Raw genomic sequence first — 14,281 nt, 5'->3', positions numbered from 1 at the left:
TCATGTTTCTTTCTCACTGTAGCCACTTTTGACTTTTCATTTTCACCAGTCACCAAAATGTGTCGAAATTTTAGTCAGTGAACTGTTGGGTAGAAAAATAAATATAAAGTGGGCATTTTAATGTTTATCCATTGATTTTTCAAAAATTTTAATATTTATTATACATGTATATATATATTTAATATAATGAAAAATAAGGAACATTAGACAGAAAGAAAAATTGGGGTGCTACCTTGGCCAAACTCTTTTCAATAATGAAAATAAAGAAAGATGTGAAAATAAAGCACTGAAAGGTGCAATAGTAGTGCCTACTGCCATTTACACTAAAAGTCCCAAAAAAGACTGCTTCTGACTAGGAACTGTAGCTCTAGCACAGGGGTGTCAAAAGGTGGTCCTGGAAGGCCGCATTGGCTTCATTTTTTCATTCTAACCAACTACTTAATTAGTGACCAGTTTTGCAGCTAGTTAACTTCTTTTGCCTTAGTTTTAATTAATGCGACTCAGGCCCCTTAGGTCTTTTTATTTAATTAGCAGCCTAACAATAGTGAGACACAAAACAAGCCACCACATGACCAGCTAACCTGTACTCACCACACAATAGCTGAAAATAAAGAAAGGTGAAGGTCTCAGTAAGGATGATGTCCCAGGTCATCAAAATATTTGTTAGTGTTGTTAGAAAAAACAGAAAATTAACAGTTTTGGAAATGTCTGGAGTGGCAGAATGAGAGCACCAACAAGCCATGGAATAAAATAACAAGTTTAATTAACAGCAATAATCCACTTCTAATTAAGAAACTGGCTGGAGTTTGAAGCCCCAATTTAGCTTGTCATCTTTAGGCTCCTGTCACGTCTCATTTCTGTTTGGCTGCCATTTAATGAAGAAAATAATCAATTCAGAAGACTGAATCCTTAAAAACAATTAGCAGTGAAAACTGGTCACTGATTAAGAAAAGGGTAAGAATGAAAACCTGCAGTCACTGCGGCCCTCCAGGCACAGAGTTCGATACCCCTGCTTCAGCAGATCCAGCTCCACAATGAACCCTTTTCTGGTTGCTTTCTCGGTTTTATAGTGCACTCCCGGAAGGGGCGGGCTTCCTGCATTCTTGTGGAAGGGATGTTCCTCTGAGCTGTGCAAGAGAAGGAAGAGTAAGTGAACAACAGTGCCCCCTCTCTTCTTGAGCGAATCTTAAATATATCCCCAACAACAAATGTTCTGGACAATATATCAAAGTCAAAGTTAATGCGTTAAAGCATGCAATTCATTTTCAAAGGTATAATATGTTATTTTTCCTTAATCAAGTTAATCTACATAACAAATGGTAAATGGTTTTGCTATCTAGGCCAATGGTTTTCAAACCGGGGACTGCATCCCCGGGGAGGTTGACATTATTAATAAAAATGTATTCCAATTTTAAAGTTTGGCTTTAAATTGCCTAATTTCAAAATAAACACACATCAGATAACCATTGCTTGAAGTGGTGGGATTGAAGCCTGTTCTTGCAGTATCGGGTGTGGAGACAGCAAAAAACTTTTCCACACCTGATGCCTGCTTGGTTTGGGGATGCCTATCTTGTACAGTGCACATTTACTCAATAAAGGTTAAGTTACAGCCAATTTCACCCCATTCTTATGTGCTAGAGACTGGAGCACAAATTTAAAATACACATACACAAGGTGAAAATCTGCAAAGTGCACATGCGGTGCCTGGCCTGGTATTTGGACCCAGGAGTTTAGACTGATTAGCCAACAGAGCTAACTACAGCTCTATTGTGGCAACCTAAGACCTTTATACTATGTACAGTATATAATAATATCAGAAATATACATGTCATCCCTTTTGTAAGCTTGCTTAAGCTGTTTCAAGCTTATCCAGACAATTTTGGGCACCAAACAGAAATCAACATTAAAAAGCACGTCTGTCTCTCACGGGGCAAGTTCACATTCACTCAGCAGTTAACTCAACACACAAGTCTTTAGCTTGTGATTTAAATTTGCTCACAGATGGCAACAAAGTAACTCAAAATCAACACACTGTACGATAGAGTCAATGTATTTTCCTGAGGCTTTTTCTGTCAGGCACGAGGCAGACTTGTTTGTTTTTGCAATTTTCAGAAGGGCTGAAAAGCAAGAGGTCATTGAACACTCAAGGACGGTATCACAGTGTTGTCTTTTGATATCTGTATGTTGAAATATGTAACTCCCCGCCTCAAGCACACTTGAAACATTATAAAAGTAGTTCATTTCAATGTTCATTGGTAGGAAAGCTTTATGCTTTTGTTTTTTTTAATGTTTTTTTTTTAATTTCTGGTGTCTCCTTCTTCAGTTCTTGGAATACACAGTGTTTCTGTTGCTCATATACTTCTATTTAAATGACTGTTTTTTCTTTGAAGAAAACTATCAGATTCTTTTTGTGATTAGTTTTTTTATTGGATTGTAAATTTAGAACAAAATAAAAATAAAACAGAACAAAGGAAATCATTTTCATATATAAACTTGGAGCCAACCACCCCTAAACGGCACTCACCCCACACTTACCCCGAAGCTTGTCTGCAACTCCAAATAAAAAGCAATTTCACGACTACATATGCAACATCCATCATGTGTGGTGTAGTGTATTAAGGCTTTGGACTTCAAAGCCTGAGGTTGGGAGTTCAATTCCTGCTATTGACACCATGTGACCATGAGCAAGTCACCTCACCTGCCTGTGTTTCAATTGAAATGTAAATGTAAAGAAATGTAACCAATTATATCTCTCCAAATGTTGTGAGTTGCCTTGGATTAATGCAGCAGACAAATAATAATAATATTACGAAAGAATAAGTGTAACATCATCATAGAATAATCATAAAAAAAGAACACTACTAAAATAAAAATCAAGCATGGTTTGCAAATTAGGTAACACTGTTTGGACAAGTCGATAAGTGGTTTTGCAAAAGTAAAACTACAGTTTCAAACATTAAGATAAAAGTGGAAGTATCATAAGTTATTTTCACATATTTTTAAAAGTTTGAAGTCTGTCCCCCAGTTTTTAAAAGCGTGGCAGGCAGTTCCCTATATGATATATGTGGTAATAAAATGGTTTGCAGTGCTGCCTTTCCGCCTAAGCCCACATGTTTTCCCACTGTTTTGCAGTTTTTCTCTAGGCACTCCTATTTCTGCGTGCACAGGGCCTATAGAATGTACTGACCCCTTGGGAAGTTTTCACATTTTACAGTTATACAATATTACATCACAGCGAATTTAATTTGGCTTTATTGACACTGATCAATAGAAAAAGACCCTTTAATGTCAAAATGAAAACAGATCTCTGGTCTAAATTAGATGCAAATATTAAACACAAAATAATTGATTGCTTAAGTATTCACCCCGTTTTAGGTAAGTATTTAGTAGATGCATCTTTGGCAACTTTAAGTCAGTGTTTTCAGGTTTTTATCAGCTTTGTACATTTGGGCACTGCAACTTGTTCCCATTATTCTTAGCAAAACTGCTCAAGCTGTGTCAGGTTGCCTGGGGATTGTGAGTGAACAGCCGTTTTCTAGTTAAGAAACAAGTTTTCACCTGGATTGAGATCTGGACTGTTGCTCTGCCATGCCAGGACACTAACATTGCTGTTTTTAAGCCACTACTGTGCAGTGAGATCTTTGTTTTGCTGGAAAACAAATCCAAAGTGCAGGCTCTTTGTAGAATGCATCAGGTTATTCCGATGGCCTACATTTTTGTCCCATTAGATCATAAGAGCTTCTTCTTCCAGTTGATGTCAGTCTCCCATGTGCCTTTTACAGAGATGATATAGAGGCTTTTAAGAAAATACTTATATGAAAAAAAAAATCAGATACTTTAATCATTAATTAGTCTTGAGCATAGATTTATTGGCTAACAGACACAGACAAATGAGGTGACCACTGAGGTGTGTCTGCTTACTGCATTAGGCAGGTCATTTTTATATGCTGACACATACATCATTATATATCCCTTATCACTTGCTATTTGTTAGAAAGAACAACATAATCTAAAGAAAACAAGCATATGATATCTCACAACTTTTATCTACTTCTTAAATGTTTGTTTTTTGACCAATAAACAAAAAAGCTGCCATAAGAAGTTCTATTTAACCACAAAAACAAAATTAAGAAAAACACAACGTGTTAACATTGATATAAATCAATAGATGAACTTAAGTAAAAAGTATATATAATAAGCCAAAGTTACTGCATACCTACTTAGCACTTAGTCTTCAAGATTCTAACACCCCAGAACTTCCCTAAACCCAGAACATCATGTGCATTTATTAGCAGTGTTTCTTTTTCTTTGCCACTCTCCCATAAAGCTCTGACTAGTGAAGCACACAGGTAACAATTTTTGCCAGCTTCTAAAATTTCAGTTTCTGTTGCTTGTAATTTCTTCGGAATTATCATAGGCCTGTTAGTGGTCTCTCTCACTAATCTTCTTCTTCTTGCAAGATCAGTCAGTATTTGTGCTTTGGACAGATTTACAGTTGTTCTGTACTTTCTCCATTTCTTGATGATGGATTTAACTGGAATCCATAGGATATTCAGTGACTTGGTTGTTTGCTGGTATCCATCCCCTGACTTGTGACTTTCAATCACTTTTCCATGGAGCTGCTTGGAGTGTTCTTTTGTTTCATTGTGTAAGTTAGGCAACGATATGGACTCATCACAAGATGGGCCTTCCAATTACAAGGGCATTTATAAGAAAGTCACTACAAACCCATCAACTACATACAGGTCTCCATTGAACTAATTTTGTGACTTTTAAAGCCATTTGTCTACACCAATGACAAGTTAGGTGCATCATATTAAAGGGGGTGAATACTTACACAAGGAGTTATTTTGTGTGTTATATTTGTAATTAATTTAAATTATTTTGCAGAGATCTACTTTTACTTTGACATTAAAGAGTGTTTTTTCTCTAGATCAATCTCAAAAAGTAAATTAAACCCAGTGTTATTCTGTGTTATACAGCGGAGGTAAGCAATGTTGGTCCAGGTGGGCCGCAGTGGTTGAAGGTTTTTGTTCCAGCCCAGTTGCTTCATGAGAAATCATTTATAGCTGATGAAGCACTAGCTGAAGTTGATCAAGTGACATTTTTCAGATGCATTTTAGTTGTCTCGCTTGTAAAGAATTTGAACTCTTATTGCATATTTGAGTCCTAACTTGCTGTATTTCCTGTTTTTAACTGCTCCTTATTAGCAATAAGACTCAAATGACAAAAGAGCCAGCAGTTCTCTCCTTAGCTTGTTTCCATATATACCTTTGTGTACTCATGCTGTACTATACACATCAATAAAATACTTAGAAGGAAAGTGAAGAGAAAAAAGGTGAAGGACTGAGAAGTACTCATCTGTATTAGGCTTAAAATTATATGGATGATATCATTAGAAAGCAAAAAATGTATATGAAAATGATGCAAAATTGCAGAGTTAAATCACTAACAAGCCTAGAAATTAAATTATTGTTTTCTTATTAAGCAACAGGGTTAGAACAAAAACCTGCCGGCACTTTGGCCCTGCAGGACTGATGTTGCTCACCCCTGTTATATAACAATAAAATGTGACAACTTCCAATGAGGTAAATATTTTTTGTAGGCAGTGACTGCTAAAAAGGAAGAAACTATAATGTATCTGTTCATATGGAAACACTCATGCTCTGCAATAGACTGGCATCCCAGCCCTGCTTGGTTCTTACCTTGTAACTGTTTCCCCCATACAGTCTTGTCTCCTCTCAGTCTTCTAATGGAAGAAAAACATTCATAAAATGGATAGTCAAACACAAATAAGATTTGGCATAATACTTAGCTAAAAAGAATAAAGAGGAATCCTTCAAATATCCTTCAAACCCTGCACACTAGTACTGTGAGTGCTGTGCAGAGTGGATGCAGAACCTCTGTGTTTTTCCCACTTGATTCTGTGGTTAGTCAGGGGTGTGTTTTTGCTCCTACTCTGTTCAGTACTTGCATGGACTGGGTGTTGGGCAGGGTCATGGGGTCTAGAGGCTGTGGGGAATCTGTTGGCGAAGAAAGATTCACTGATCTTGACTTTACCAACGATGCTGTGATCTTCGTGGAGTCAATGGAGGCTCTGATCGGGGCTCTTAGACTGAGCAAGGAGTCTGAGTGTCTGGGTTTGCGAGTGTCCTGGATAAAAAACAAGACCCATGCCTTTAAAGACCTTTTAAGCACAGCCATCAGCAGTGTGTCTGTCTGCGGAGAGTATCAACCTTGTTGAGAGGTTTATTTACCTCAGCAGTGACATTCATGTCTCTGGTGACTCTACCTATGAAGTCAGTAGATGGATTGGTTGAGCATAGAGGGTAATGAGGTTGCTGGAAAGGGGTGTGTGGCACTCCCGATACCTATGCAAAAGGAAGAAGGTCCAAGTCTTTAGAGTCCTGGTGCTTCCTGGTTGCGAGACATGGACGCTATCCAGTGACCTGAGACGAGGACTGGACTCCTTTGGTACTCTGTCTCTTTGGAGAATCCGTGGGTACTGCTGGTTTAACTTTGTGTCAAATGAGCAGTTGCTCATGGAGTCCCGTTTGAGGCACATTATCTACATTGTGAGGGAGCGTCAGTTACGATACTATGGCCATATGGCGTGTTTCCCTGAGTGGGTGGACCAGGCCAAGGGGAAGTCCATGCAACAACTGGCTGCGCCAAATAGACGGTCATTTCCAGAGGGTGGGACTGCACCACGTGTTTGCCTGGGGGGTTGCCAATCAGGATCCTGAACTATTTTGTCGTGTGGTGGGTGCGGCAACATGCTGTACCAGTGCATGTTCCCCAACCTGACCTGACCTGACTTCAAAAATCCATGCCAAGTTTATTTTTGCAAGCAGAGATACCCCCCTTTAACTCTTTCCCATAGTGCTGTATAACAAAGAATGTCACTGTACAAAGTCCCACACACACATGAAGCTAAAGATGCATCAATGACACAAAACTCAGGTATTTTTAGTTTAAAATTAGATGGAGAATGTAACTATGTGATAATATCAAGAAAAAATTAAATAGTATGAAGCAACTACATTGGAGCAAAATTGAAACAAGAATCCTGTAGAATTTCTTGTACTCTGGAATTTCTTTTTGTAGTGGAGCTGAGAGACTGTATTAGTATTGTGTGGTCCTCTATGACCCAGGCTTGTAGGAGATTTTGAGCTCCTACAGAAGTCCCTATCTGATATTGGTCTCACTATTGGAAGTCAGTGTCAATGTCAATTTATTAATAGAGCACATTTAAAACATCATAAGCAATGCTGTAACCAAAGTGCTTTAGATAGAACATGCAATAAGTGTAAGACAGAAGTAACAATTAAATAGAAAAATAAAAATAAACTACATCAAACATGCAACAAATAGTAGAGTGAAATGAACCACTGACTAAGAGGGTAGGATTTCCAGTATCACTGAGGATCATAAAAAACTAAAGAATAAAAATGTCATCAATCTAGTTTTAAACAGATCAATTGAAGGTGCATTCTTAATGTAGTAAGTTAAAGAATTCCACAAACACAGTGCAGAGGCTGCAAAAGCCCTGTCACCCTTAGTTTTACACTTAGTACAGGGGACCACAAGAGACAACTGACCAGTAGACTTAAGCTATCTGGACAGCTGGTGTAAAACACGCAATACAGATAGATAGATGGGACCATACCCATGTAATGATTAAAAAAGTAGCAGCAAAAGTTTAAAATTTACATTTACATTTATTTATTTGGCTGACGCTTTTACCCAAAGTGACTTACAACATTTGAGTTGAAATTGGCTACATTTCTTTTTGTTTTTCCAATTGGAGCAAATGTGGGTTAAGTGACTTTCTCAGGGTCACACAGTGTCAGTGGTGGGATTCAGACCCATAAGGTCAGGGTTTGAAGTCTAAGGCCTTAACCACCACACCACTGCTTAATTCTTAAACTAACTGCCAACCAGTTTAAAGAGGCCAAAATTGGGGATACACAGGCAGACTTTCTTGCCACAACCAGAAAACGAGCAACAGCATTCAGAACCAACTATAACCTGTGTATGAGGGATTTACTGATCCCAGAATGAGTTGCAGTAATTAAGCTGAGAAAAGATAAAAGCATGAATAACTTTCTCAAGATTTCCAAGAGATAAAAAAGGCTTAACCTTGGCTAAAAGATGGAGCTAGAAAAAGCAACTCTTGACCACAGAATTTATCTGTTTATCAAATATAACCCCAAGATTCCAAACTTGAGGTTTAAAGAACTGCCAAGAAATTCAAATCCAACTTGAGCTTTGGCTGCAAGATCAACTAACTGCACTTCTGTTTATTATGATTGAGAGCAATAAAATTGTCAGCCATCCAGTATCTCAGTTCTTCAAGACAGTTATGCAACCGATTCATTGAAGAATTGCACACAAGAATATACACTTGCGTGTCATCAGCATAACAATGAAAGGAAACATTAAGCTTCTTAAAAGTAGTTCTTATAGGATGAAGATATTTAGAAAATAAAATAGGTCCCAAAATAGATCCCTGAGGAACACCCAATTTAACAGGAGCAGTAGACAAAAAAGAGGAATTGAGAGTTCCTGAAAAATATCCACCTCTAGGATATGAAATAAACCAGTCAAGAGCAGCCCCTTTAAGCCCCACCAGATGTTCAAGCCACAATAGCAGAATCTCATGATTGATAGTATCAAAAGCAGCAGAATGATCTGAAATACGAGCACTACTGTCCCACCTGAGTCTATAATATCCATCCATCCATTTTCCAACCCGCTGAATCCGAACACAGGGTCACGGGGGTCTGCTGGAGCCAATCCCAGCCAACACAGGGCACAAGGCAGGGAACCAATCCCGGGCAGGGTGCCAACCCACCGCAGGACACACACAAACACACCCACACACCAAGCACACACTAGGGCCAATTTAGAATCACCAATCCACCTAACCTGCATGTCTTTGGACTGTGGGAGGAAACCGGAGCGCCCGGAGGAAACCCACGCAGACACGGGGAGAACATGCAAACTCCACGCAGGGAGGACCCAGGAAGCGAACCCAGGTCTCCTAACTGCGAGGCAACAGTATATAGGAGAGATGTAATTAAATACTTTCAGGAGTGCAGTCTCAACACCATGAAAATGTCTAAAGCCAGATCGGTAGATCTCATATAAATTATTAGAATTAAGATGATCAACCAATTGTTCATATATAATCCTTCTAATATTTTAGGCAAAAATGGCAATTGAGAAATCTGACGAAAATTGGATAACACTCCAGGATCTAACTCAGCCTTTTTAAGACAAGTTCGCACCATCACATGTTTAAAAAATGAGGGCACAACACCCTTATTAATAGAACCATTTATAATTACCAACAATAGTGGGCTCAGGACATGAAATGCTAAAAGAAGGTATAAGGTTTTTCAATAATATTTTCCAACTGTGAAAGTGTAACAACATCAAAGGAATCCAAAATGATATCACGATTGACAACAGGAAGAACATAGCCAGTTGGTACGATGCCAGAGCGTTAAGTATCGATTTTGCTGACAGAAAAAAAAGAAAATGAAAGAAACTGCTCACAAGAATGAGAAGGGGTGATTAACTTCATTAAATTCTTGCTCAAGCTCTGCTTACTTATTTTATTAAAATTATGTTGCGATCTAATGAATGTTTTCATTACATTTGTTTCTCTTTTACTTTATTTAGAAATAAGATTATGCCATAGCATCTCATTCCAATCCACGCTGTTCAACAGAGCATTTTTGTACATTATTGTTGAAAGCTATGCCACAGAAGTTGTTTGGTTTGGCTTGATAATGATTTTTTGACAATGGAAATGCAGCTTACAGATTGACTGCTGTTTTGTTTTATGCTTTTCATGGCTCTGAAACAAAGCTTCAATGTTTTTATTTGTTTATTTTTTTTTCTTCATAATAATCCTGTGGTGGCACAAATGTTCATTGTGTTTAAAGATTTCTGTTTGATATTTGGGCCCCAAGCAAACAGCAGGATCAATACTGGGCCTGAATGACTTTTAAATGTTAGTATTGTCACTTTGACTTTAAAAAATGAAAATGTTACTTAAATAAAAATTAAAGGCAATGTACCCTAAAAAAGTAATCTGAAAAGAGTTTATTTGTTGAAATGCCTTCCTTATTTTATATAGCATAAGCACAGTGGTGTTACATTGGTTTTCATGTAAAAGTAACAGAATCTTAGATTTTCATTTTATTACATTTTAAAGACAATTAGTACTTAGAGAAATAATTGCAGTTAATTTTTGTAACTTTATTATATTGATATTTAGAATGAAGAAAGATGCTTGTCAGAGTGTTAAGCATTTTGTCCATTCAGTTTATCTCAAACAAATAATCTGTACAGTACCATGTCCTTTCTCATGTGTCATTTTACATTTATGAAGTATGTTAAATATCACAGTTAGTGCCAGTCAATCCATTAGGCCACTTGGCCATCTTCTGGGGGGCACTGATTTAGTAAAGCTGCGATTTTAGCAATGATGCTTGCCTCACTCTATATGCTCCTTAAGAATGTGCGCCTCCTGCAGCACCTGTGCAGAACAACTATGTGATGTGGAAAGAGAGGAAAGGTATTAAGGCCACGGTTAGGTTAGTTTGGTGTGACCATCCCTCCAACCATCCATCCATCCATTATCCATCCATCCATCCATTTTCCAACCCGCTGAATCCGAACACAGGGTCACGGGGGTCTGCTGGAGCCAATCCCAGCCAACACAGGGCACAAGGCAGGAAACAAACCCTGGGCAGGGCGCCAGCCCACCACATTCCTCCAACCAGCCCCCACCAAAAAATAAAATAGAAAGTGAAGAGGATTTGTCATGGAATGTTTCAAAATGAAAAGGCAAAAGTCACGTGGCGCTCAATACCGTAAAAGGAAAAAGGAAGAATAGGACTGGAGAACTAAACACAGAGGTACAAACGTCCTGTCATTGTGTAAACTGTGTTTTTTTTTTTTGTTTAAATCAGGACAGTGTGATGGTGTTACTATCACTATAAGCACAAATGTAAGCCAAATTAGCATGCTACTCTAGATAATGTGTGTGCAGCTAGTCTGCAGATTGATAACTACCTGCATGTACTCACTTCTCTATGCTTTCTTTTCTATTGATATGATTAATGGTGCTATCCAGACATCATAGGCATCACCAGGTTCTGTAGTGCTCAGAAAGGTTTAAAGGAAAAGACTGCACATTCAGCCTGAAGTTACTTTAATATCATAATAATTCTCTAATTAATCCTACTACCTAAGCATGCCTCTAAGCGTGCTTCCATGGCCATATTAAGTCAATAGGGGATATACCCAAGGGCTTAATTGTATTTATATCTCTGATCATTTAATAGCTGCAATTAATGACATGGGCCAGTATTATCATAATAAAAGGTAATAGGGGCAACTACTGAGGTGTATTTTATAGCCCTGTCATTTGTTTCATTTCAGATGTCAGTCCTTAAATTTTGTTAAATGTCAGCCATGAAAGCTCTCCAGTTATTGCGTTATGTTTATAATGTAACATAATATGTAATATACATAATTCCAGAGATAACTGTATTCCTTAATTTATTCTTACATTCATATATATATATATTTCATTGTGTATTTGTCTCAAAGCATCTGTTTAAGGTGTTTATTATGGCTATTATTATTACAGCTCTATATATATATATAATCCAACATCTGTCTGTTTGTATGTCTGTCCGCTTTTCACGAGAGAACTACTTAACGGATTTAGATCAGGTTTTTTTGTATAAGTTTCTTGAACGTTCCGGTTAATTTTGCGACTTCTCTCATTCCATTATGTATCATAGTTCGCTTGCGGTACCGATTTATTTGCGTGAATCTGAGAAACATGCAGTGGGCTGAAGGGAGGGGGGTGGGGACCTCCTCACTCACACACCAGCCTCGGGGCGTGTACCTTACCTCCATTTAACTAGCATATGGGAGAACTAATTGACGGATTTATATCGGGTTTTTTTCTATAATTTGCTTGAACATTCCGGTAGATTTTGTGACTTCTCTCATCACACTAAAAATCATAGTTCACTTGCAGGTGCGATAAAGTTGTATTAATCCAAGGAAGTGTGACATCAGAAATAGGGAGCTGGGGAGGCCCTCCTCACTGTCCTATTTCACTACTACGTGGGCAGAGCCACAGGGGACGGATGGCTAGTTATTTATAATTAACCTTGCATGCACTTAGCACATGATTAGTTTGCCGCTGCTTTGGTCTATTGTATAAAATTAAGGTATCTGTGGTTTTTGCATTCATTGTGTATTTATTTTGGCATGAAATCTTTTTTTTTGCCAGCAGTGATTCTTGCCTGGGGCTCAACAGGGGCTCCGACCAACATTGATCAGAGTCACCATATTCCTCTATGAAATGCAGCAATGAATACATACATTTATTCAAAGTTGTCTAGCTAAATGTTTTTACTGAGACATCTTTAAATTTACCTGACCTGAGTGCCACCAGGTACAATGTAATAGCTCTTCCTAACAGAGTGTATTGTGCTGTTGTGGAAGATCTGTCAGTAAGCAATAGACCAAAATGTCTAGGGATGCTTTGCAGCACATTTTGTACACTGTTATTTGCACCAAAAATGGTTTCTCCTATAGAAGTGGTTCACTCTGCATGCACTAGGTTAGTGTGTTTTCAAACATTTTGATGGTGAAAAACATTCAAGGTTTTATGAAAAACTAAGTATGCAATAGTACAATCTTCTTCAACAGAAGTGAGCTTCATATAGCTGGCAAAATTTTCTTTATTGACCAAGTAATTAAAATCTTAAAGATCATACATATAAAGCACTTTATACCCATCATCGAGTAGGTCAAGGACAACAGACTTATACCCCATAGCAAGGTGTTTTGTTCTATGAATCCTGACATGTGTAGACCTAATGCTGGACCCTTAAACCTGTGTGTCTGTTGTGCATATGAAAGACGCAGAGCTGGCATATATTCTTTATCAAAGACAGAAACAAGGCAAGGAGACCATTCTGTGAACAACCTCCATGAAGATCAGCGGTGTGGGAGAGATTCAGCTTGGGAGCTGGCTTGTACCTGCCACCATCAATTCTTGTTCTATTTGTCCTTAAATGCTAGAGTAGATAGCAATAAAGAGAATGGTTGCGTAAAAGTAAAACTGAAGACAGATTAAAAGATTCTGGTTCCAGATAGGAAAAAAAACTCATTTAAGAAGAATGATTTGATAGGCAGTGTCTGCAAGGATATGGACAAAACCACTTATTACAAAATTAAGGTCTTGGTTCTTAAAACTGGTTGTTTCTCATGTCAAGGTCCTAAAAGGTTCACAAAGAGAACAGCAAGGTTGAGGTCACAGTTCCTCTTCCAGCCTGCTGAACTCTGGGCTATGAAAGAAATAGACACATCACCTTTCGAATTTTATTCACAATGTATCCCATTGTCCATTTTATATTAGCTTTCTTAAGTGTAAATGAATGGTCATGCACTCATGATATTTGCTATATGAAACCTTAAGACTGACACTATTTAACATTTGCCACATTAATGGCTACAATATGTATTGTAACTACTGTACTTTAGACAGATGTTAGTAGTAATGAATATTGGTTGCATCCATCTTGTTTTTAAATTATTCTTCTTTGCTTAAAATTCCATTTTCCAGTCCAATCCTAAATGTGAATATAGTGATTATCATGCAAGTCTCATTAACAGCACTAAAAAATAAAATAACATGCTAGAACGTTCGCAGATTAGTTAGGCAGAGTTATTAATATATTTTAAATTCAGTTTGGTACCAGACTATATTTTGGAATGATATATTTGTTTAACACATTTAGGGACTAATCCCATATATACTTCATGTTTGTCAGTCAAGTTCCAGGGATATGTGTCTTGTGTACAATTTTGACCTGAATGAATCTGTCACTAGAATTTTCATCTGAGGTTGATTTCTATCCATTACCTAAAAATCTAATTTTGAGATCTCATTTTCAACTAAGTTTTAATTTACCTAAAGTTGTGTTGTTATGGAAACATTGTTATAGCCTTGACATTTATCAGTTGCGTGATTTTGCAGTAACACCAGCGTAATAGATAAAGAAGAAAGGCAGGGAACTTGAGTTATGTTGCATCTGCTAACATTTCTCTTTGCATGTAATGAAATAAATACTTTTGTAAGAGGTTATATTTAGAAAAGAATTGTTCAATGGCTGCATTATTAATTTGTAAGTCTGAAGCTGTTGATGCCATGCATATACAGTAGAACCTCTGGTCA

Source organism: Erpetoichthys calabaricus, chromosome 3, assembly GCF_900747795.2.
Source record: "Erpetoichthys calabaricus chromosome 3, fErpCal1.3, whole genome shotgun sequence".
NCBI classification, from domain to species: Eukaryota; Metazoa; Chordata; class Cladistia; order Polypteriformes; family Polypteridae; genus Erpetoichthys; species Erpetoichthys calabaricus.
The sequence above is the reverse complement of the archived record's forward strand: the minus strand, read 5'-3'. Positions refer to the sequence as shown.